We start from the raw sequence: 25,094 nt of genomic DNA on the forward strand, positions 1-25,094 counted from the left end.
AAGAGAGAGGACCCTAACTAAAACGTCCAATCCCCATCCAGAAAGGCAAAGAGGATGGACATCAGAAGAAGAAGAAAACAGGAAACAACCTAGGAACCTACCACAGAGGGCCTCTGAAAGCCTCTGCCCTTCAGACTATCAAAGCAGATGCTGAGCCTGATGGGCAACTGTTGGGAAGAGTGAACGGAATTTTAGGTAAGAACTGGGAAATAGTAAGAGCTGGAGAGGACAGGGTCTCCACAAGGAGAGCAACAGAACAAGAAAATTTGAACATAGGGAACTTCCCAGAGACTCATACTCCAACCAAGGACTATTCATGGAGATAACCTAGAACCCCTGCACAGATGTAGCCCAGGGCAGTTCAGAGTCCAATTGGGTTACATAGTAATGTGAAGAGGGACTGCCTCTGACATACTCTGATTGGCCTGCTCTTTGATCACCTCCCTCTGGGGGGGGGGAGCAGCCTTACCAGGCCACAGTAGAGGACAATACAGCCACTTTTGATGTGAACTGACAGACTAAGATCAGAAAGGAGAGGAGAACCTCCCCTATTAGTGGACTTGGGGAGTGGCATGCAAGCAGAGGGAGGAGGGAGGGTGGGGCTTATGGGGGGATGCAGAATGAATAAAGTGTAATTGATGAAAAATTTAAGAAAAAAGGGAAAAAAAATAATTTAAGAACCTTAAATGACTTTCAAAATTGGAGGAAAACATGGAGTTAGTCAATTGGCATGGAGCACGTCTCGCCCCTGGGGGCAATGGTCTCCTGAACCTACTCAGACCTCGGACACCACTACTGCTAGTTCTAGAACTGACGCAGGATGTTCCAACGAGGGGTTAAGGCTTCTCATAATATTTCCTATAAGCCCACACCTGTTTGTCTATATCCCCCATTTTTATTCATTATTAGCCAGATAGAGCCAAGTAATTGTGGTAATGATACTTGCTTTTTTGCCCAATGCTGGAATGCTAGTAAAGTTAGGTATGCCCTGGTTACTCGCATGCCTCACTGGGTGCCTATGCCCATTGATGCCCCTCACACTATGACTCTCTTCAGACAGAAAAGGGATCTTGGAACTACAGCCACCATTGTTACTACCATCTCATTGACGGCTGTTGGAGCTACCACCAGGGCATTAGCCATGAGTCATACTGGGCAGACGGCTCAGACCCTGAATAATCATTTAGCCAATGTAGCTCATGCCTTAGTTGTACATAAAGGAATTAATGCTCAACTAAAAGGAAGCTTGATGGTGTTCAATCAGATTTGACCTCTTGCAGGAGCAAATTGATACCCTATGGCAAATCGCTCAACCTGGCTGTCAATGAAAGTATGCTGGACTTTGTGTCACTAGCATACAACATGAGAATTTCTCCTGCGCTGCAAATCTGTCTAAACAATTGTTGAGCTATATTTTAGGTAATTGGACTGGAGAATTCGATACTACGATGGAGCAGCTGAGAGTGGCCATTGTCACAGTAAATTCTACCGGAGTAGACGCAGGACTAGCCACAGGATTATCAACATGGATTGCTGCAGCCATGAATCATCTGAAGGAATGGGTGGGCATGGGAGTGTTAGCAGGCCTTCTGGTGTTGGTCTCCTTGGTTTGCCTGTGGTATATATGCAAGATTAGAGTCTCACAACAGTGTGATGCAGCCATGATCATTCAGGCCTTTACAGCCATTGAAGCAGGACATTCTCCCCAAGCATGGTTGGATACCATAAAAAGCTAAAATGATACGCTCAGGATGCGAGGCTAAGCACTGCACTCAGGGTCAGCCGCTTTGGACCCAGAGAAGAGCATGTCTGATTGCATGCGGGTTGATGCCCCAGGTCCCGCCTCTGAGAAAAAGGTATCGGACGGGTCTGATGCTCTTTGGGTGGATGACACCTAAATGAACATCTGTACAAAGTCCCAATTTATTTCTAATATCAGAGATCAGACCTCTACTCTTGCCTGATGCGTCTAAAACAAAAAGGGGGAACTGTAGAGAGCTGCGGAATGCTATGCCTTAAAGATGGAGCTGGTTTCCGCCTTCCACCTTCCCGATGGTGAGTGCTCTCTGTCACGAACAACTCCACATTTGGCTAAGGCCGAGGATCTGGCTTGCTTCTATGTATGTGGACCTATCTGCATTGCCTTCTATGCATTCTATGTATGTGGACCTATCTGATTGTTCAATGTTCCTGAATAAACTGCATTGAAAAAAAAAAAATGTGATGCCACATCCCATGAAAACTAACTTGAAAAGATTAAATCTCGTGAAAAAAAAATTCAACTCTCACAAAGATCTACTGCTAGAAAATTGCCATGGATCTCACCCATAAAAGTTAAACAGATTTTGCAATTTGTTGCTCTGAAACAGCCTCAAGTAAGCAGTAGTACTTAAATTATCTAAAAAAGGAAATCATCCCTTTACATTCCTATGTCAGCTTTCCAGTACATGTGGCTGTTGTTAGTCTAATATAATGATAAGGAAGAAAAAATTGTGTCAGGAGTAGCTGCCAGTTTCTGGAATGAAGAGGCTGCTGAGTAGACATCTGACACACGCAGGGCCTCTTAGGCCTTTACCTCCTTCATTCTAAAAGGTAATGTCTAGAAAGAGCCATCTGTCAAGCACAGACAGATACCAGAAGCTGCTCTACAGGAAATCTCAGTGATTACACATCCATCAGAAAATCAAACGACCTAAAATGAGGGCTTTTACAGAGGGGCTTGTATCAGAGAGGTGACCAAGAAACAAGTTCACAGATTTACAAGGCAGGGAAAAAGGACATCTGAGAAGTCCAGAGCAGGAGAGACGGGGAGCTAGTACTCAGGTTTCCTGGATGGATCAGGCTGCAGCTGAGCTCTGCAAATTTCCTGAAAGCAGGAGATTCTTCAAATAGCATGTTCGCTGTGCCTGTGGAAGACTCCTACCCTCTCCCACTCGGCAACGTTGTCAAACTAAACCCACTCCTTGTTCTTCTTTTTCACAGAACTGATGTTCTTGAGTTACCCATCTAGTCACTGGAAACTGACTCGCCACAGGTCTCCAGCTCGCCGCCTAACTGACACTGAGTTCTTCTTCCGATTTGTGATGTCATCTATCCAGTGCTCTGACTTGGATTCAGCAGCAGAGAATGGTACCATTCTTGTCTTTCTTTCCTTTATTTTCCAAACTTCCAATGTAAACAAATTATGATTCTAAATTCTAGCAGGTCTGATTTACTTATTAATAACTTAATAACAAAATTCCTTGTCATCCTAATGAGATCCATAGAAATGTTAAACACTGACAATAATTTTTAAAATAAGCATAATATCCTAATACAAAAATTTAATAAGTTAGTATGTTTAGTTTTCATTAATATGCAAATCCTTTGAAATTATAATGTAAAGAAGAAATTATCACTTCATTTCTATATCAAAAATAAACAAACCAAAAAATAAAAATAAAAAGCATACTTCAAGTATAACAGTAAAATTTACTTATTAACACCATAATAAAATAATTTGAAATTGTTTTAAACAGAAAAGAGGGATGTTTTTCAGGTTACAAAATCCTGCCCTCAACACACACACACACACACACACACACAAAAGTCATGTGGGTCCCCTAACAATGGGAGTAGTTGCTTTCTCTGACCTGGTATCTCCCTTTGGATCCCTTTCCCTCTGCTGAGCTGCCTTGTTTGGCCTCACTGGGAGAAGATGCACTTAGTCCTGCTGTGACTAGAGGTGCCAGGGTGGGTTGGTACCCCTTAGGGGCCTCCCCTTCTCTGAGAAGAAGATGGGTGGTGGAGGGTAGGGAATATGAGGCAGGACTGGAAGGAAAGGATGGAGGGGGCTTGTATCAGGCTGTAAAGTGATTAAATAAACAAGATTTTAAAAAATATTATCCATATTAATCATCTTCTAGCATTGATATTAGTTGACATAATGTTAACCATTTTAATTATATTTTATTTTCTATATTTTAGTGTGAATTACTTAAATTCCATTTGATGGTTAAAATGATAATTCACATGCCACACAATGTTTTGTTGTTGGTTTTTTGTTTTGTTTTGTTTTATTGTTGTTGTTCTTGTTGTTTTGGCTCTTCAAGACAGGGTTTCTCTATATAGTGTTGCCCTAGCTCTCTCTGTGTAGAGCATGCTGGCCTTGAACTCACAGAGATTCACCTGCTTCTGCCTCCCAGCTTCTGGGATTAAAAGCAGGTACCAGCACGCCCAGCTCTACAGTGTGAATTTTTAATGGTTAATAACTGTTGGTAAAATTTCAAACAAAATATAATATTTCATTTATTTATAAGATCTTGTATTCTTGGGGAAAATCAACAAATATTAAAATCATGAAAAGCTTCTATAGGTTTAGAACTTATGTAGAGAACTGTTTTAAATTTATATTTCTATTGATTTTACACTAATAAATACAAGCAAATATATTTGGCAATTCATTTTAGTGGGGACGTTTCAATGGGACTTTGTGCCACCCTGACCTATTAGCCTCTCTGGAAGCAGAAGTTTGTCTCTCACTGTGATGACAGGCCAATAAGGATCCTGTGTTTTGTTGGGAGAAACACTGGCAACCCTGTGGGACTCTCCTAGACCTACACTGTGAAGCGTGTGAGACTCTTCTATACCTACCCTTCCATGGTTTTCAAGTCCTTACTTAAAAAAAAAATCTGTTAAGAAAAAAAAAATTCCCAGATAAATCCCAACAGTAAGCAACTGTTTCTGGTTTAGCAACCCATTTCCAAGACACACATTTACTGCAGATTAAGGTACACAGAAAAGTGGATAATTTTGGTTGGTGAAAACTTCAAAAAATACAGGACAGGCTCAGGACTGTGTTCATGGTATACACATCCTTCCCACGTTAGACCTAAGACAGTGCTCAGTGGGAAATACTGATGATTTGTGCTAGAAATGTCAGCTAAATCAGGAGAGTGATTGCTGACAGCATTGTTCAGCTTTATACCTAGAGTTTCTGTTCCAATTGCCCAGGGCAACACTAGCCGCCCAGGGACAACCTATGTCCCATCTATGGAATGATAGATGTCACAGTTGCAGATTTATCTCCTGCTTAAATTTAAAATTGGCTTGTGTTTGTAAGTTTTATGTGGGATTTGGTGTCAGATGTTTTCAATAGAAAGCATAGAGTTGAGGTGAAAGAAGAGTAGTAAATTTTTGTGACTGTAAAAGGGGATTTTATTCATTAACATGTTTGCCAGATGTGAAGCAAAAGGCTAAGAGAAAAATAGCAAACAAAGAGTGCTAGTCACAATGGAATCAAGGCTAATTCACAGACTAGTACCTTTATTCATAGAAGACTCTGCAGGAGAAGCAACCCACCTCACAGTTGTCCTTCATGACTGCTTCACCAAGTCCAATACACTCTGTGTTTCAGCACGAAAATGTTTAATAATCTGCCAATCATTTCTGCCATTCCCAGTTTCTCCCAGAATGAAGCAATAGCAAAATACATGTTTTAAAATTTTATATTAAGACACATCACACAGAAATCTACAGAGTTCACACTCTGTGTGAGCCTTTATTCCAGCATTATAGCATGAAAAACCAAAGCCAGAATATTCCGGAACACATGACAGGTTAGCAGGTGAGGGGTAGGAAAAGGCACTCATCCGGGAGGTCCATGTGGTGGAGATCTCTCCCACTTCCTGTGTGGAGGACACAGGCTTCTGTCTGGGTGGGAAAAATGAACAGTAGCAAGCAAAGCATAAACCAGTCCTGAATCATTTAGTTTCACTCAGGGAAAAAAAAAATATCACTTAATATACAAGGATTTCCTTGCTTTAAAATGACTACTTCTCAGAAGGAAAAGTAACTAAAGATCTTTAAATGAAAGGTTTTGAGTCCTGTTTTATTAATAAAATATTATTTTTCTTCTAAGAATAATAGTTGATAAGCACTTTTCTCCTGAGCCACTATCAATCAGCTGGAGGAGGTGTTCAGAGTGGGTCTCTGTATTTCAGCTGATTTATGGCTAATGCTGAGTATATTTCTTAATGACTGCAAGCATGAGCAGCTCTCGAAAACCACAAAGCTTGATGCCCGAGATTTATTTTTCTATCCAGATAAAACTTCAAGCATCCTGCAAGCAATTAAAGTGCAAGGAAAGTCTTTGTTCCATTTAGACCTTTACAAACTTTAAAAATACATAACCGCCTTTCCAACATGAAATGGTCAACTGCTAAGAAACTATGTGAGAGTAAAGCAGTAGGGTCTGAGTTCAGTTATAAAACTGCCCACCGCCATCATTCAGGGGCTTCACCAGCTGAGCACTGCCAAGACATTTATACCCTCAAAAATGGCTTCTGTTTGGCTCAGTGTCACTGAGCAGGAGGACATCATCTTTGAAAATGAGTTGGATGGCAGCCACAATTCTCTCTAAAATTGTCTGCCTAGAGAAACACTGATAGTAAAGGTAGAAAAGAAAAACAGAAGGAAGACAGAGACATTTTTAGGTTTAAACGGGTGATTTATTGGTCCCTGCTGGAAATCTTCTTCTTAGAAAATGTTAAGCTTGTTGGGGATAAGTATCCACACACTTCTTGTCCACTGGACCCCCACAAAGAACTTACTTCAATTTTTGCTAAGATGTGATTAAAATGGAACATTTTGCATGAAGATTTCTCAACTAGCTGTTCCAAAGATAAATTTTACATTTTTCTTTTACCATCCACACGTGCATATTGCTTTCTACATTTGAACTGACTTTGGATCAATATTGAACATCAAAATGTAAAATGTAGTCTGGAGATGACTAGAACATAATACACATTAAAATATTGATAAAAAGTGGTTCAGTTTTAGTCCCTCTGCATGATTTTCACACAGTAAAACTATGAAAACTTTTCTTTCTTTAACCCTTTGTCTCTCTGTGTCTGTCTCTCTTTGTGTCTGTCTCTGTCTGTCTTTCTGTCTCTCTGTATGTGTGTATCTCCTTCCCTCAATCTCTCCCTCCTCCTGCTGTCTCTTTCTCTCTTCCTTGCCTTCTTCCTTTCTTGTGTGTGTGATGCTAAGGTTTGAATGCAAAGCTCCCAAGTGCAGGGTAAGGCATTTGTAGCTGATCTATAACCAGGTTTCCCCAACCCCCAAAAGTGAATTTCTGGAGGTATTAGGTATTAAGATTACTGAACACTCTGTTTAACATGGCTGATGTTATCACTTTCATGATTGGTTATGCTCTTTCATACTATTTATGTTTCATGCCACAAGGAGACTAAACTAGAAATGGAAACAGGTACCCGCTAATAGTCACGATACACTTCCTTTGTTATTAAAAACAACAAAAAGAAAACCTAATTGAGAACTGGGGAGATGGCTTCTGTGCTAAACTACTTACAGTGTGATCCCTATGTACTAAATATTGGGTAGCTTATACATGCTTTTGGCCGCAGAAATGAGGAAGCAGAGACTGGAAGATGCCTGGGGATCACAGATCAGCCAGACTGGTCTATTTGACAAGCCCCTTGACAGTGAGAATACCTGTCTTGAAAAACAAGGAAGACACCTTGCATAAGAAATAACAACTGGGGTGATGCTAGGTGTTTAAACACACACATGTATTTTCACACATATAGGAAAAACTGTATCTTGAAAAGATATGAAACAGAAGTATATATTGGTCCCGTCTCTCTGTCTGAAAATAACAAAGGTAAGAATTAACTCTCTTTTTTATCTGCTGTTGCTCAATATCTCTTTCAATGCTGACCTACCTCACTGCAGACTACAGCTTGCTGTATCACCATGACTTCAGTTCTTACAATAGAGAACTCTGCCTTATGCTCATAACCTTAAGAAATAGAAGTGTGTATTCTGTCTCTGAGAGCACAAAAGCAGTCATGATAAGAAATGCAGATGTAGTGAAAAGGGAAAAGCTGGAAAGTAATGAAGTCAACATGGTCAGTCCTCCAAGAGCCAGTAAGAGGTATAGAGCCATCAAGAAAACAGTTATTTGGGATAAATACAACTTGGAACTAGTATAGTATTCACAAAATGTTAAAAAAAAAAAAAAAAAAAACCTACCTACCTACCTAGTACAACAGTCTTTAGGTTAGCCCAGATCCATCCTGGCTTCTGGCTTCAGAGGAGACCAGTAGACATTGCTGCTAAGGAACACTTCTAACCAGCCTGTTTGTCTTGATCTGGCAGTTTTCCCTAACATCTAATACAAAGGCCTCCCCTTTTCATCTAAATGAAAATCCTCCTAATCAGTGAAAGCTGTGAAAATAGACACACAAAAATCTTCTGCTACTGACATAAAATGTAATAGTGGAAAAATAACTGACACTTCGAATATCTGGAAAACTGTTTTGGGTATTGGAGATTTGAAGAATAAGAGCTTCTGAAAACTACCATATATGCAGGGGCGTTACAATGTGAGCATGTCACAATGTTAGGTGCAAAATAAGTGATCAGAAAAGTTTTAAAATTTTTCTAAGCTACAACTTTATCTAACCTCATGTTATACACTAGCAAGAGTAAAGGCTAAAGCAGGTGGGGTCCCCCGACACGAGGGGAACTGTGATTTCAGTCCGTATCTCTGTTGCTTTCCCTCTCCTCCTCCTGCCCTCTTGCACAACAATCTCTTCCTCCTCTCCCGATCTCTCTCTTACCTTTGTCCTCCTCATTATTCTTGTACAAGATCTAGATTGTACATGTGTGTGTGTCCCTGTATGAAAGTGAAAGAGAGGCTATGTGAGTGGGAGTATGGTGTTTAAAAGCTGTGGGAGGCATAACAACAGAGGGGTAAGTAGTTGGGGTAAAAAATGAAAAGATGTGTTTTCTTTCATATGAAGAATATATCACAACAGAAAACAGAGGGAGTTATTTTATGTAGGGAATGAGACCAGTGGGAGTGTACTGAGCAAAAAGGAGCAAAATACATGAATGAAAATGTCTCAAGAAAATTCTGTAGGTTGTATGGTAAAAATTAATTTAAAGGGAAGAAAGAAATTCTGTCATTTACAGGAAAATGGATGTAAGTAGACAGCATCACGCTAAGCAGATAAAAGCAGAGGCATAGTTATGTGATGATAAATAATAAAAGCAAACAAAAATAGATATTAATATCTAATTACTTCTTCATGGAAGATGAGTATCATTAAATACATTAAGGGAGGGGTTAATATCACAATGAGTCCTACGAATTTGTTCAATTAATGTTTTATAAGTTGTAATTATAATAATAAAAGTATAAGGAACAACTGCAGAGATATTACAATATTGGTTTTAACACGTGTTTTCTATGTTATTTAAAGTGGATAACAGTAATTCTAGCTCTAAAACAATGGATAATTTAAAATTGTAATTTTTGACCAATAAAAACATAAAAATATGCAATAGGATGGGTGAATAGAAAATTTTAATACTGTTGAAGTTAATTTACATTAATTTATGATAGGTTTCATATATGAAACAACCACAATCCTCAATAAAAATATCAATAATATAACTTTAAAATACGGAAAAGTAACAATACAATCAAAATTACAACAGTAAAATATCCATTTCAAGTAACAGAAAGAACAAAAATTAAATTCAAGTACACATCACAGTATTAACTATAGTCAGCTTGCTATGCAGTTCACTGGATCTTACTTTTCTTAACAAACTGTATTTTGATATAAATAAAACTATACTATCTCATTTCTGTCAGAAATGCTATTATTGAGAAAACAAAACATCAAGAAATACTAGTGATTATATGGAGAAAGAGAAATATATTCCTTGTGGATGTAGCCACTGTGGAAATAAAAAAGGGGTTTTCTCAATATATTAAACTCCCATATAGACCAGGAATACTCTTTCTAGATATTTAATGTAAAGACTACAAAGTCAGTATGTCATCGAGATACTTATGTGTCCATGTGTATTGCTGAAGTATTCATAATAGGCAACATGAGAACTCACATTTAATGTTCATCAATAGATAAAAGGAGAAAGAAAAAAAGTACATAAACACAATGAAGTTTTATTCTTTCTCAAGGTCAAATCTTTGTCATTTGCAAGAAAATAATAATGTAGTTTGGCATGATACCAAGCAAAATAAGCCAGAAACAGACAAGCATTATGTTTTCTTGTAATTGTGAAATTTATATTTAAATACATATTTTGTATCCTTGCATATATACGAAATGAATGGAGAAGGGAGACTGATAAAAGAGAGAAAAGTAGTGGAAAGAGAAGAGAAACTAGAGATGGACAGTAAATTGAGCCAAGTATGAAAGTGTCATATTGAAAGTCTTAATTGTTTACATGAAAGAAATCTTTACATTGAATTCTGCTGAGAAGGCTGGATTCGTGTTCTACCAACGAGTGGTTCATTTCAGACATAATGACAAGATGCATGTGCTGGTGAGAGACGAACAAAAGAAAGAAGACTAGCCAGCCAAAGAGACAGCTGGATTAAAGATACTCAGCAAACCAACAATAAACCAGAGAGAAATAGTGACCAGAGGAAAATGCCATTTCACCAAGAAGATAACATTTTTATGAACAAGCACGCATCTAACAGTAGTGATCTAAAATATGAGATGTTTTTAAAATGAAAAATTTTAATTTATTGGAAGATTCATTATTTTATGCTCAACATGGATTTATCATCGAGCAAAAAACATCTTTGAGAGCTCATGCTGTGTTATAAAACTAACCTATCTCACCGACACATAGTACAGTTATATATGGGAAGAGAAAATTATTCAGGTACATTTCATAAAGTATTAAATATTTAAAATATGTGATTATTTTACTTGTTTACTGATTATAAAACTGCCACAAACAAGTGATGTACAACATCCATTGCCTCACAGACCTGCCATAGCTGGTAGTAAGTGGTTTGAAAAGCAGTTATATTCTACTCAGCAAATTCATTTACAGTGCGCAATATTATAAATCAGAGTCACCACCTTGTGCATTATGTCACCAGCATATTTGGTTTAAATGTTTACCCTTTGGCTAGTAGTGACCTATTTCCTTCATCTTTCACTCCCTGAAACCACCATTCTGCCCTCTGTTTCTGCAAATTTGACTCTTGCTTTTCACATAGAAGTGGAAATTGTACATAAATGTGTGATTGTGTAGAACTTGTCTCCCTGTGTCTGGCTTATTCCACTCAGGCTAGATCAGTCAGTGTCACTGAAAATGTCAGAATTTCCTTCTAACTTAATGTGGAAAAATTACTTTGATACATATATGAGTGTGCATGTCTCAATAACTCAGATTTTATTTGTCTTTTGACTTTAGCCAGAAAGAATGGCTAAGAGATTGTTATGTCTTGTGAAGATGTGAACAAACACCTGCCTTATTTAAGGCTCCAGTGACAGGCGAAAGAAATAATTCCCCTCCATTCTAATTTTGGGAACAAAGTACTTACTGAAGTTACTCAAAGGCAACTGTGTCACTGGAAAGCCCGCCCTAAGATAAGGATAACTCATGAAGATGGTATCCTTTAAGCTTCCAGCTCAACTTGCACACAGTTCCCCCACAAACTGATATTGCTTATATCTTGGTGAAGGCATCCAGAGTCCTGCAACATTCTACAGCTGCCTAAACCTCATGGATTTCCTTAGCTTCCTGAATTTTATGTGCCTGTCTTCAGGAAAGAATAAATTTGAAAGTAATAGGCTCAAAACCCAGGTGGTATTTCAAAATAGTTTTAAAAATTGCATTTGCCTAATTATTATTGACATCAAGTAGCTTTTTCTATAATTGTTAGCCATTTGTATATCTTTTTGTTAACTGGTTAAGGAGTCACTTTGCCCATTTTTAATTAGGCTATTTGTTTTAGGGGGTTACTTGTGGTGTTTGGGTTGAGATTTTAAAATTTTATTACTTGTTTTTGACAGTGTATATAATTTCATTTTATAGGTTTGGGAGGATATTTGTTTATTTTTTTAAAACCCCATGTTGGCCTCAAACCTTTTATGTAATAGAGTTTGACCCTGAATTTCTGATCTTCCTGCCTCCACCTGCCAAATGCTAGTATTAGAGGCTTCTACCATTAAGTCCTATTTATGATGTGCTGGGGTTTAAAGTCAAGGCTTCATGGATCTTCATATAATTTATATATTAAGCTGTTATCAATAATTTTAATAACATTTATTTAATAACATTTATTGCGTGTTTAAAATATAAAGTGTAACATCATAGGACACAGACATGAAACAAAGGTTACTATAGGAAAACAGGCTAACACATCTATCATATTCTATAGTCGCTCTTCCTCTTTGTTGTAGGAAGAGCTAAGATGTGCTTCTTTGCTATGAATTAAACACAGCAAAGGCTATTTCCTGAGGTCCTCCAATTGTGCAGCAGATCTCTAGACTGTTCCTTCTGCCTAGTGTCCACTGAACGTTTTCTGGTTTACCTTACTCATTTTCTCCAATAGTTTCATTGCTATGCTGAACATTTATGTTGCTACAATCCTATTTTTATTTTTGCTTTAGTCACCTATGAGTTTGGTGTTAAATTTACAAATCATTCTACAAAACACAATCAAGGTTAATTTCTCTATGTTTTCTCCTAGAAATTTTATGGTATCATGTTTTATTTTTTTTTAGAATTTGATTCATTTTTAATTTATTTTTCAGTGTTGTATAAGAGAAGGGCTTAATTTCATTTTTTTAAGTATATGGAATCAATTTTCTGAACACCATTTACAGAAGTCTATTAGTTCCCTGTTGGATATTTTATTACCTTTTAAAAAAATTAGTCAACTTAGATCTACAAAGGTGTCTCAATGATTATATGCCCAGGTTGTTCTTGTAGAGGAAAAGGGTTTGTTTTCCATCATCCACATGGTAGCTCGCCACCATCTATAACTCCATCTATAACTTCCTAGGCATCTGATTCCTTTTTATATCTTCCTCTGACACTGAGCACAGGTGGTACACACATACATGCTAGCAAATACTCATGCATGTAAAATAAAGTAAATACATCTTTAAAAGTAAGTTAGTTGACCATACGGCATTTGCATGCAGCAGTGTCATGCCAGCTGAGATTTTATGTGAAGATTACTTTTAAAAAACTGATTTATTCACTTTACGTCTTGATTGCAGCCACCCTCCTTTCCTCGCAGTCTCCCCCTCACACATGCCCCACCCACTCTCCCCTCTCCTTCTCCTCAGAGAAGGGCTAGGCACCCCATGGGTCTCAACCAGCCCAGGCACATTAAGTTGCTGCAGAAGTAGGCAGACCTTCTACCACTGACGCCATCAGCCTGGTTAAGGGAATGAAAACCAAAGGGAGGCAGCAGAGAAAGAGAGGGCCCCCACTCCAGCTGTTGTAGGATCCACATGAAGACCAAGCTGCATATTTGTTACATATGTGTAAGAGGCCGAGGACTAGTCCATGCATGTTCCTTGGTGGGAGGTTCAGTCTCTGTGAGCCCCCTGGGCCCTGGTTAGTTGACTCTGTAGGTCTTCTTATAAAGTCCTTGACCTCTCCAGTTCCTTCAATACTTCCTCCAACTCTTCCATGTGACTCACAGAGATCTGTCCAAAGTTTGACTATGGGTCTCTGCATCTGTTTCCATCAGCTGCTGGGTGAAGCCTCTCGGAGGAGTTATGAAAGGCTCTTGTCTATAAGCATAGCAGAGTAACATGAATAGTGTCAGGGATTTGCTCTCTCCCATGGGATGGGTCTCAAGTAGAGCCAGTGTTTGGTTGACCATTCTCTCAGTCTTTGTGCCATTTTTGTCCCTGGAGATCTTGCAGGCAGGATAAATTTTTGGGTCAAAGGTTTTGTGGGTGAGTTGGTATCCTTATCTCTCCACTAAAAGTCCTGCCTGGCTCCCGGTGGGGCCCCTTCATGCTCCATATCCCCTGCTGCTAGGAGTCTGAGATAGGATGATGATTCCCCCATAGACTCCCTGAGGCCTCTCCTAACCCAGGCCTGGCAAATCCTGGAAATACAACAAGAATAATAAAATAACATTTTCTAGTGAGCAAATTTTGTTGCAGTCCACAAGAAGTGGTCATACCATATCAAAGCAATTACTAAGGCACTTTTCATAATCTGGTATTTAATCTATAAGATCATTTCAGAAGAAGAAAAATTAAGAACTCCCATAATAAGGTTTTATAAAATATACCTTTTACACAAAGTAAATACTCAACCTGGCATAGAAGGTGGCAGACTGGGTCTTCCATATTTCTGTACCCTATGTAGAGAAATTTTAATCTAGTGAAATGGCTACTCTGGCAAGGGATCCCACCCAAGAACTAGGTCTGTGTGATCCTTTTGGAATACATATGCATCGTTAGTACACACCTTTTATCTCTCTGGCTTGAATACATTACCCTTAATCCCTCTGGATGGAATATAGACAGAACATAGCTTTAATCCCTCTAACTGGAATTTAGTACACACCTTTAATCACAAACAATAACTGTCAAATCAGAGAAAGATTTGACAGAATAAGTCAGAGGTGAGATATGCCCAGTCTCATGGGAACAGACAGGAAGAGGAGATACGTAAAAGCAGCACACAAAGAGAGGGTAACAGTTTGTGGAGACGGTACACTACAGTCCCCAAGTATAGTACAGTTTGGTGCGATTTGGTACAGTTTAGGTGAGTGCAGTTATATTTGTTCAGTTCAGTTGAAAGCATTTTTTCCAAGCAGAGCAATTCAGTGAGAAGCCAAAAGAACACAGTTTGAGTCAGTCAGCTTGGAGAGGAGTTTTGATCCAGAGCAGCTATGTTGATTCGGCCAGCCAGAGTTCAGAAAGAACTGGAAGAGGAGAGTTTACTCAGTGGTAAATATTAGAGGATGAAAACATTCTGGGCATATAGAGACTGGAAGCTGTAGCCTTCAAGGTCCAGGAAAATTAGATTGTATGGAGTCTGGAAGCTTCCAGACGTAGGCCTAGGGATAGTTAGATAAAAGTTCAATTGGCTCAGCTTAAGCCACGTATTTGTAAAGCTTGGGTATTGTTCTCATTTCATCCCTACTTCTGAGGAAAAAAAAAATTACACCCTATGACAATGTCAACCTAGTTGAGATGTATGTCTTGTCAGCTAATGGCAGATGGAAAAGAAAGCCAAAAGAAACAGAATTCTTGAGTTTTATCTTTAAAACTGCCATTAGAATGTCTAAACCCATGACTAAATCACATTTGTAGGCCAGGTCAAGAGTCAAGTGAAAAAGACCATATTTGTCATGGTGAAGTTATAGTGATGCAATTGAATGTTTGTTTGTTTGTGTGTGTGTGTGTATGTTTGTGTGTGTGTGTGTTTTCCCCTCAGAATTTCACACCATACCTGTAATTCACCAGCAAGTGAATAATTAATGTATATTATATTAAACTGAATTAAACTATTAACTTTTTGTCTTATTTATATTGTTTAAAATGATGAAGATCAAGACCAGGGTTATTTTCATGCTTAACAATTGTATTAGCTACTTTTATTACTGTCATAACAAAACAACTAACCAGAGCAACTTAACAAAGAAATACTTTGATTCACTATTTGAGAGTATAGCCACTCACAGTGGACAAGATGAAACTGTGGTTATGACTGCAGAGGGTCAAATTATGTCTATAGTCAGAAACCACACATACATATACATATACCAAGAGAGAGATGGTGACTCTAAGCTCATTTCCTTACTTTTCCCTTTTTACTCAACACAGGACCCCAAATCATGAGATACTGATGCCCTCATGGAGAGAAGGTATAACTCATAGTTAGATCTGCCCAGAAACATCTCCACAAATACCCCCCCAGACTTGTGTCTCTGTTATAAAATTTAGCCAAGTGATAATGAAGGTTAACTATCACAATAAGCAATCTCTTACTGATCTAAATCCACACCCCTAAATATTATTTAAAAACTTAATATATATATATAAAGTGTCATTCATTTTAGTGGACAGTGACAGTGGATTACTAAAAAAAAAAGTTAAAAAATTTGGGGTACATTTTAGTAAACACACAAAATTTATATGGGAGATTTAAACATCTAAATAAATACATGAAATATGATAGCTCTGGGCTACAGGGCAGGCATCGTTCAGTAAGGTCTAGGTGCAATGATTCTACAAGTTTGTTTTCTTTTTTGTTGCCCCTATGGTTTTTTGAGACAGGGTATCTCTGTGTAACCTGGGCTGTCATGGACGTGCTTTGTAGACCAGGCTGGCCCCTAACTCAGAGTGATTCGCCTGCCTCTGCTTTCCAGAGTGCTGGGATTAAAGACGTGTGCCACCACACCATGTTTAGGCTTGGATGTTTTTAAAGAATATGATAAAGAAGGAGGTATATTTCTATTTTCTGAATGAACCTGACTCCTAATCAATTTCCGTCAATGTACTACCCATCATTGAAAAATATCTGTGCAAACCACCTTTGAGACAATTTATTTCATCTCATGGCCTTGAGGTGGAAGACAACACCTACACAATTCATAGATGTGGAAGAGCCAAGCTACTCCTTAACTAGAGCCCTCAATACTATGTCCTAGAATCTTTGGTACTGAAAGGTACTCTGCACCCTACCCATCAAGGAAACATAAAAACCAGCCCTAAACCCTTTGACCTTCAGTGCTGTCCTGCCTGCAAATGGCATATCTGATTTGACTTGAGGTCCACTCTATTAGATACAACTCATACTTAACACTGCTTGGGTGGTCAAGAATCTAGACAGCCCATGGGCATAGGGTAAAATCAAATACTACAGTTCTAGAATAAGAAAGAAGAAGAGGAGGAAATAAAATGACTGATGATAATATTCTGCTATATTCATAGATTAGTGCCCATCCCAATCATCATTAGAGAAGTTGCCTTCCGTAGCACTTGGAAACAAGTACACAGACCTACAGCCAGATATTATGCCAAGAATGAGAGACCTTGAAACACTCAGCCCTAAACTGAATGTTTCCATCAAATTCTTTCCCCTAAGGCTTAGGGAACCCAGTGAAAGAGAAGGCAGAAAGTCCTGATGAGACCTGGTAAGCTAGGGTCAGATAGAAGGGGAGGAGGACCTCCCCTATCAGTGGACTTGGAGAGGGGAATGGGAAGTTATAAGGAAGGGAGTGGGATTGGGAGGGAATGTAGGAGGGGGCTACAGCTAGGATTCAAAGTGAATAAACTGTAATTAATATAAAAATAAATTTTAAAAAAGGTGAAAAAAAGAGAATGAAGTCAGTAAACTATGTTACTGTTCATATCCTAGGCATGAGAATGTACTATCGCTTTGCAAAATGGTAAATTTGGTAAAACAGCAAAGAAGGTCCAACATGAGATCTCTTTGTATTGTTTAGCATAGCTATAGGTAATCTGTAATGATCACCAAATAAAGACTTCAATTTAAAACTGGAAAAAGGAAAGAGAAGGCAAAAGGCATGAAAAACACCAAGAAAACAAGGCTTTATAAACCAAATGATCAAAGTAATATGAACTCACAGAGACTGAGGCAGTGTGTACAGGATCTTCACAGGTCTACACCAGGTCCTCAGCCTTTCTTGTTCATATTCAGTCTCACACAGTTCAGAGCTAAAGTTTCTAATATGAAACTTTAACATAAATGGAATTCTAAAAAGTTCCTTCTGCACAATGTAACTGACAATAGAGTAATCCATCTTAGTCATCCCTTGTCAACTTGCCATCTCCCCCCATAATTCTCTAACCATACATACCTTTTAAAGAAATTATGGTTTTTTTTTCTAACATAGCAGAGAAATCCTTCATTTTATTCAATTATAAAATGTAACTGAATCCTTGTTTATGATATTCCAATGTCCCAGTCTCCATTTTGGGTGATGCTCATTCTTCTTCTAGCAGGTAAATACTTCTTGATATCCTATACTTTCAAAGCTGCTATGGAATCTGTTAACCTCCATGCCTAAGGCCTATTTATATATGCACATTGCGTTCAGGCATGTAAACATGCATATATGTCAGTGTCTTACATGTCTCAAAACTTTACAGACTTTGTTTTGGGTCATGTCCATTACTCAGTTCCTACTTTTGAGATGGGATGTTAAAAACACCCTGATAAAGTTGGGCTATAATTTAACATAGAGATACTGTGAAAGTGACTCCACTGCTCTGACTTCGTTGCCTGCCTTTGTGTCCCTTTCCCCTAGTTGGTCTGCCTTGTCTGGCTTCAGTAGGAGAGGATGTGTTCAGTCCTGCTGTGACCTGATATGCCAGGGTGGGTTGGTACTTATGTGGGGTCTTCCCTTCTCTGAGGGTGGTACTGGAAAAAGAAGAGGAATGAGATTGTGAGCAGGCTGTAAAGTGTTTAAATACATAAATTAATGAAAAAGTAAAATTCAATTATTTATTATCATCTTTGCATTTTTTTCTGTTTTCCAAGCAAAATATACACATGGTGGATAGATATATGATAGATAATTTAATAATCAATAGGTAGATGACAAATAGATAATAGATAAATATATGATGATATATTGTGATAATGAAGTTACATAAATGATGATGATAGAAAGAAAGAAAGAAAGAAAGAAAGAAAGAAAGAAAGAAAGAAAGAAAGAAAGAAAACCAATGGAGTAACTCACAAGAAATAATGTCTAGTTTTGATATATTTCTGCTAAATTTAATAATTTCTTAAAATTCTCCTTTCCAATACTTCCTTATTTTCAAGGAGAGATATTTTCAGTGAGTTATGAATACTGATTATAACTTTAAAAGTTCTACTTTGCAATAAATATCCTCATTGAAAGATATTCACCTCCAAAATGAAGCCAATGGGTTTGCAAAAGTAATGACCATGATATAATTACACTACTCCTTATTAAAATAGTCCTCCATTTGCTACAGATGCACAGTTTTTGGTTACGGAAAGGGGTAATTTGTTTAATAATATGTTCACCCAGCTACACATAATGTGATTTAATCAGTGCATTATATACAAGCTCCAAATGTAAAGCATATCAGATGATCAAATAAATTATTAATGCTTTACAGTCACTGAGCAGTTATGCAGGAAGGGGTAAGCTGAGACTAAGGGCATTTATAAATCTCTCTACTCTCAGCTATGTCTAAACACCAATATTCAAAAACAGCCTTTCATATCAAACCACTGAACAGCAGCTCTTCTTGTACTCAACAAAACCAAAGCTATTTTCATGGTTAAATACTGGTAAATTCAAGGTGTTTGAGAATAAAAGTTCCTCTCCCCTTCCACAAAACTTCTTCCCCTGTTCAATACTGAAGACATCACTTGAGCTTCAGTTCTACATATAAAATTCCATCATAATCTGACCATGTTCTTAGAGCTGCTGTTCTGGTCCTTATCAGTACCATCAACACTGGTCTTTTGGTCCATCATCTTCTCAATTCAGAAACCAGGACAATGCCTATTAATGAAAGCAAGATCCTGGCTTTTCTTTACTCAAAGGTATTTCCTAGAAGATCTGCTGGTTACACCACTCAAGGGATTAAAGCTAAAACTCTAGAATGGCCACATTGCCAAGCACTCTATTCAGCCTCAAGATCAGCGTACCTTCGCTTTATTCTGAACCTCTCAGCTAGCCTCACAGAAACCTAAATTATACTGCTCTATCCTTGACTGAAAATGTGTAGACCCTCATTGTGGAGCTCCTGTTTGTTTATCTTTTTTTCTGCCTTGTGTTTGTAACAACCTACAATTCTTTCGTCTTTTCCCTTCTTCACCTTGGCATCAGGCTTCTCTTTGGTCTCTGTTGTGTCCATTGCTAACAATGACAGACATGTGGGTGTGAGGAAAAGGGAAATCTGTATAGACATTTAACTCTTCTTCTTGTTAGTGCTCAAAAACATGGAAATCCTTGGGCCAAGGGAACCTTGTGTCCTCAGTTTAAATGAAAACATAGGCTTTAAAAGATGAGGAGAAAGTCTCAGGTGGGCTAGCCAGGCCACAGTGGAAGAGGATGCGTTCAGTCCTAATGCAACTTGATATGCTCAGATAGGTGAAGGGAAGGCTTCCCTTCTCTGAGGAGTAGGAGAGGGGGACAGGGAAATCAAGGAGGGAAGGTGAGACAGGGAGGAGAGGAGAGAGGGGGCTGCAACTGGGCTATAAAATGAACAAATTAAAATTTAAAAATATGGGGGATTTCAATTTAACATAGGTCTGAAACATCTTACTACAAATTTTGCATAACCACTTATATTGCTTTAGTAGATGTGGAGATGAATGAAACAAGTCTTATTCAATGTCACTACTTCATAAATATACTTTCAAAAGAACCCCAAATTGTGCTGAGGCATAATTTTGAGTAGTCATAGAACTATCTATTCAATTCAGTATGAACAAGAATTGGTTAAATGTAATTAATTGATTTACACTTACAAATAACATACCAAATCTACAAATATAATTAAAAAATTTCAGATATATATGTAATAAACAAGGCATATGTTGACCCAAGAAATGCTGACCTTTGTAAAAGAGAGTTCTAGAAATAAGCAACGGTCAGCCTATATTCCACATTTTTTTTACCCTTTAATTTATAAAAATATGGCTTAAATTTCATTTATATGTTTAAAATAGCAAGCACACACATTGTATTTTAAAACAGTGCCCTTTTTCACACGGACAATTTTATTTGTATTATACTATAATAAGACCCTGGGCTTATTGGAATCTGTCTCAGAAAAGTAGATTTTATGTAACTGAAAAATATAATACACACAACTAGAAATATTTTTATGTATCTTTATTAAAGCCACATATTATTGCTTCTCAGTAGACATAGAGATCATTCCTATGTACAAATGAGGTGAAAGATTTGATAGGAAGGACATCCTATCATCAGTGGAGGCTGCTCTTGGAGAGATGAAAAACTGGGTTAGAATATGTCCACCTTTAAAGTAGCGATCCAGGTGTGATGAAAATCCTCTGGGAATGTCTGAGAAATATGAGGTTATGGAGATCTGACTGAAAGTAATAAATACTTTGTCAAAAGCATGGATGAAAGAAGCGTGGTTCCATCAGAACATTGTGTGGTACCGTCCTGAACAGTGCAGAAAGCTTTCAGTCTCACACCTTTAACATTCTTTCCATATCATCCAGTGCTTTCAAATGTTGTGTCAGATAGATAATATATGTCAACGTATAAAAAATATCCAACAATATGTGACTAAGCTGAAGAATCTGCTAACTAATTTAGACTCATTGCTTTGCATCCTGTAGTTGTAAAGTTCTTTTTTAACTCCAATACTATGCTAAAATTCTATATCAGCTATCAGTTTGACCCTATGCTTCTCGGTCACAGGGCATAAGATTCAGGAGCCAGGGGCATTAAAGTTTTCATCCTAGACCTAGTTCTTCACAATACTGCCTGAATACACCATCTGCATGCAGAAGTTTCATGAAAAAGATCATCTCAGAGACCTTCACTTTTGGAATGGAGAAACAACAGATATGCTACGTACCATCCTGTAATAAATGAGCTTTGCTGTCTCATTAACCAGCATTAATCAGACATACTCTGAGAAAAAATTCAGACTGAGGGTTTGGGGATTTAGCTCAGTGACAGAGTACTTGCCTAGCAAGTGCAAGGCCCTGAGTTCAGTCCTTAGCTCTGGAAAAGAAAAAAAAAATATAGCCAAGAAAGAAAAAAATTCAGATTGAGTTTTATTTTATTAGTATGTTTCTTGATGTCTGTATATTTCTATGTATGTCTGCCCCATCTTTTTCTCTTCCTTTTTTTTTCTCCATTTCTCACCTCTGTCTGTATTTGTGTTAGAAGCAAAATTCCAACTATTATTTTTTGTTAATGTTAATCTTTGTTGGGTGTCTTAGTAAGTATAGAAGATAGGTTCTGTCTTTTGAACTTTTATAATCATCATCACTACCTGTGTTCTGGTTGCTGGATTGACAAATTACTTTTGAGCTTCCTGACCAGAATTTTTCCTTATAATTCACTTATTCTTCAACATTCTTTGTTCATGTATTAATTTGAAGACTTAGATTCAAGAAGGCTTCTACAAGAAGACTTCCAATCTAATCTCAAGATGTTTATGTTGAGAAAATACTTCAGACTCTAAGGGACTACTTGCAGAATGCATCAATGTTGCATTGCTTTGTGAAGACAAAACATGGGATAGTCTATATGAAGAGAGATAGTGGTTTATACCATGCATTGCAATGTCAGTGTCTGTGATATCATGACACGCAGTCAAACAGCTAAGTTAAAGATAAGAACTTTGATAATTGAACCAAGTAAACCACACAGAACCCATTTACATGTTATTATTGAAACTTTTCTCAGCCCTCCAAAGCTTTCCTTACAGATGACATGGATTCCAATCGTTTGACACAGGGGTCTTTTCTGAGATTGATGCTACAACCAAGGACCATTCATGGATATTACCTAGAATTCCTGCTCAGATGTAGCCCATGGCAGATCAGTATCCAAGAGGGTTCCCTAGTAAGGCGAACAGGGACTGTCTCTGACATAAATTCAGTGTCACACTCTTTGATCACCTCCCTCTGAGGAGAGGAGCAGCCTTGCCAGACCACAGAGGAGGATAATGCAGCCAGTCCTGATGAGACCTGATAAGCTAGGTCAGAGGGAAGGAGAGGAGAACCTCCCATATCAGTGGACTTGGTGAAGGGCATGGGAGGAGAGAGGAAGGGAGGGTGGGATGTGGAGGGAATGAGGGAGAATACAGCTGGAATACAAAATGAATAAATTGTAATTAATATATAAAAAATAAAAATTTATTTAAAAAAGAATACAAGGAGAGACTAATCAGTGTTAGCTAGTAATAAATCTGTCTCTGTGCTTGGTTTAATTTGGAAATTCTTTTTTCTTATTCCCTCCCAATCCCACACTCCCTCCCTCATCTCCTCCCTCCCTCATCTCCTCCCTGTCCCTTTCCAAGTCCACTGATTGGGGAGGACCTCCTCCCCTTTCATCTGACCCTGTTTTATCAGGTATCTTCAGGACTGGCTGCAAAGTCCTCCTGTGGCCTAGCAGGATTGCGCCTCCCTTGGGGGGGGGGGTGAGGAGGAAGTCAAAGAGCCTGCCATTGAGTTCCTGTCAGAGATAGTTCCTGTTCCCCTCACTAGGGAAAACCAATTGGTTACTGAGCTACTATGGGCTACATCCGAACAGAGGTTCTAGGTTAGATCCATACATGGTCCTTGGTGGAGTGTCAGTCTCAGAAAAGACATCTGTGCCCAGATATGTTTGGTCCTTGTGGAGCTCTTATCCTTTCCACATCATACTAACTCCCCCTTCTTTCATATGATTCCCTGCACTCTGCTGCAGGTTTGGTTATGAGTCTTAGTATCTGCTCTGATACACTGCTAGATAGTCTTTCAGAGGCCCTCTGTGATAGGCTCCTGTCCTGTTACTTGTTTTCTCCTATGTCCAATGCATATCCCATTTTCTTTGTAAGTGAGAATTGATCAACTTAACCCTGGTCCTCTTTCTAAAGGAACTGATTAGTGACTTTTCGATCATTGTTTGAAAGTATATTCTTTATTTTTCTCTTATTCACTTACTTTAGTTGTAAAAGAAAACTCTGATTTTATCAAGATCGCAAAGGGTAAGCTCAGTAGTGTGGATTCCACATCTTCTGAACCTCAGCTAACTTAAATCTATTTAGCCTATCCAAGGCTTTTGAATTTCTTTCTTCTGTTTTCTCTGCTATTTCCTCACCTCTTCACTCTTGGGTAATTCTTACATTTCTTTCTTTATCTCCCCTATACTATCTCTCTCCCTTCTTTCCTTTTTTTGCTTCTCTTACTTTTACCATCTTCTCAACCCTTTCTCTCTACTTCTTCATTTCAGACCTCATTTCCTTCTCTCTTGTCCCCTTCTGTTCTCTATTTCTCAAAAAAAAAATTATTTCCTTTGCTCTTGCCAATGTAACATTTTACTCATTTCTGAAACAGAAGTAGAGCATCTGTCTTCCACAAAATAATCAACACAAGCATATAAATCATTTATCGTTCACAGAATGTACTCAAGAACTTTACCTGAATTCAATTCTAATGGTTTAGGGTTTTAATATGTGCTGTAATATACTGCCATATGAGTAATTTTGTAGCATCTGCTAAAGATGAAACATCTCTTGAAAATCGTGCCAGGTTAATAAAACATCATAAATGAATAGAAATTGCACTTTCAGTTGACAGAGTTAAGAAGATGTGGAAGCACCACAAAACTCACTCTAGATTGTTTCCATTAATTTCTACCTTTCTATAGAATTTATTATACTTGAAAGAATATACAGAGATAAATCTGTCCTTCTCATTAAAAAATAATGGATCTTTTTATGACTGAACATAACTGTGAAATTGTAGTAAAATATCCTGACACCATTTTTACTAGTAATTCATTTTAAACCCACATTTCAGTAAAAAATAGAGATTAAAAATGACTAATTAATGTTCAGCTTTAAAGAGAAGAAAATCTAAGTAAAATGTCTTTATAATGTCAATGAGATACCTTTTAAGCAAGATCTAGAGTTAAAAATATTTCTATCCACGTTTTAACCAGGATTCCTCTCAGTGTTGCTATTAAGGAGCATTGGCCATGGGTGTTTGTCCATCAGTGAAAAGGTTGCTTCAAATTTAAACTGACTTGTAAAATTTATTTTCATTTGATTGCAAACCAAAATGAAATTTGAGTTTTCTTAATTGACTCAAAATTTTCAAAGTTGTAGTGATTTTTAATATTTCATGTAGTTAACAGATTTCTTTTATTGAAACACCACTTTTTAGTTTAGTTTAGTTTTTTTTTCCTGTGAGGTTTGTAGCCCTTTCTGTGAACATGCACATTAATAAATGTGTACTGAAGAAGAAAGGATGAAGAGAAAGCCAATGAGGATCTTTAGCAAGCAGCCTGGATGCTTTTTTTGTGTTTTGTCTCTCTTCACAAGCCTGGGCCATTGCTGAGCTTAAGTCTCCACAAGGAATGAACTATTGATAAGTTCTAAATGTGTCACAGTTTGTGTGAAAATAAATTGCTCTTTAGTTTTATGTTGATGCTGAGAGAAATGAGAAGACATAGATGGTCCAAATGTGAGTAGGCCATGAATTCCAGCATATCTTCTGATGGACAAATCACAAGAGCACAGATCATGATGAATCACTAGTGAATGGGTCTTTTCTCCCCAGAT

At 37.8% G+C, this 25,094-nt stretch overlaps 1 long non-coding RNA gene across 2 annotated transcripts in view; it reads left to right on the top strand.

Moving 5' to 3' along the window:
- The first annotated feature begins 2,993 nt into the window (after positions 1-2,993).
- LOC132652205 (uncharacterized) overlaps positions 2,994-25,094 on the top strand; it is a 32,977-nt gene continuing 10,876 nt past the window's right edge. For both annotated transcript variants that reach the window (XR_009589686.1, XR_009589688.1), the window contains exon 1: positions 2,994-3,129. This is a non-coding gene — a long non-coding RNA (uncharacterized LOC132652205). The remainder of the gene's footprint in view (positions 3,130-25,094) is intronic.

This window comes from Meriones unguiculatus, chromosome 1 (assembly GCF_030254825.1).
Source record: "Meriones unguiculatus strain TT.TT164.6M chromosome 1, Bangor_MerUng_6.1, whole genome shotgun sequence".
In the NCBI taxonomy this organism is placed as follows: domain Eukaryota; kingdom Metazoa; phylum Chordata; class Mammalia; order Rodentia; family Muridae; genus Meriones; species Meriones unguiculatus.